Source organism: Humulus lupulus, chromosome 3 (genome assembly GCF_963169125.1).
Source record: "Humulus lupulus chromosome 3, drHumLupu1.1, whole genome shotgun sequence".
NCBI lineage: Eukaryota > Viridiplantae > Streptophyta > Magnoliopsida > Rosales > Cannabaceae > Humulus > Humulus lupulus.
In genome coordinates this window covers 93,687,925-93,689,408 of record NC_084795.1, presented here as the reverse complement: position 1 = coordinate 93,689,408, position 1,484 = coordinate 93,687,925, and positions in this window count along the sequence as shown.

Genomic DNA, 1,484 nt, shown 5'->3' with positions numbered 1-1,484 from the left:
ACAAATGCCGTCAACTAAAAAAAAAACAATAAATATAAAAATATAAGTAATTTTTTTTATGGGTGGTAGAACCGTCCCAAATTTTCTTTTTATCTTTTTTTTTTTAGTTTTATATAAATATATATTTTTTATATTTTTGTATATATAGTTTTTTTCCTTTTTTTTAAGTGCAAAAATTAAAATATCTAGTAGAAGAATTCACTAACCTTGAGATAAATTTCGTTTCTTTTCTTGCAACTCCCCGGCAATGGCGCCAAAAACTTGATGAATCCAAAATGGGTATGTTTTAAATATTTATAAATCGCAAGCGCACGAATCGTTCATATAGAATAATGATCGTGTAAGCAAGAATATCGAACCCAAAGGAGTTGTCTAAAATAAAAAAGAAAAATATTTTAAATCAAAATTAATAAATTCTAACCTAGCTCCTAAGATTGATGAGAATTTGTAACAAGAAAATCAAATAAGAGACAATAATAAATAAATTAAAGACAATATATAAACATAAATTAATAGTAGAAGTCAAGATGGTAAAAGAAGATTATTAAGGTATTAAAATCCACAAAATATAAGTTCAATAATATTTATAAGTACATTGATTCCCAAGTTTTAGTGATAGTTAAATTTAATCAAACTATCATTTTCCAAATAGATTTATAATTTTAACCACAAATTACTTCTAAAAAGATAAGATTTTTCTTCACTTTTCAAAAAGTATATATTTTCAAAGTATTTAATGTGAATCAACCTAATGAAACAAAAAAAGTTCAAATAACATTATTTATAAGGAAAAACATAATATTTTTGTTCTAAGCATTGGATGTGTACAATTTAATGACACATCTTACACAAAAAATATTATATTTTTGCACTGATGAAGAACAAAGTGTAAATATGTGCTAACAATAAAAAATACATGATATTTAAGATGAAAGAAGATATTTGAAAAAGAAAAATCCATAAACTTTGTTGCACAAAATGTGAAATCAACATACAAAATAAATACTATCTAGTTACATATTGTTTCATCATCACCTTAATAATCTTAAAAAGATTAGAAACTCATAACTAGAATAGAAAATACAAACAAAAAAATTACAAACATAAATAGGAAAATTTGGAGGAGAAACCCCCAAATTTTTCCTCTAAAAACTCATAGAAAAACTACCAAAAAGAAGAAGAAGATGAAGAGAGTAGAGATGTTTTGAAATGTGGTAAGTGTGTAGTGTAACCTCCCTCAAAATATGTCCTAAACTCTCTTATTTATGGCAAAAAAAAGGGTATTAAAATAATCAATTTAAATTGATTAAATTAATTGAATTAATTATAATATGGCAAATATGAGTAAATTGTAGGATGTAATGATGATTTTTGGGTAAAATGTGTAGAAAGTGGGGTAAAAATATGGCATTTTTAGACAAAGGGGACAAGGGGACAAATGAGCTTTTGTTGGGCTCAAGGGCAAATGGCAGCTGACATTGGTG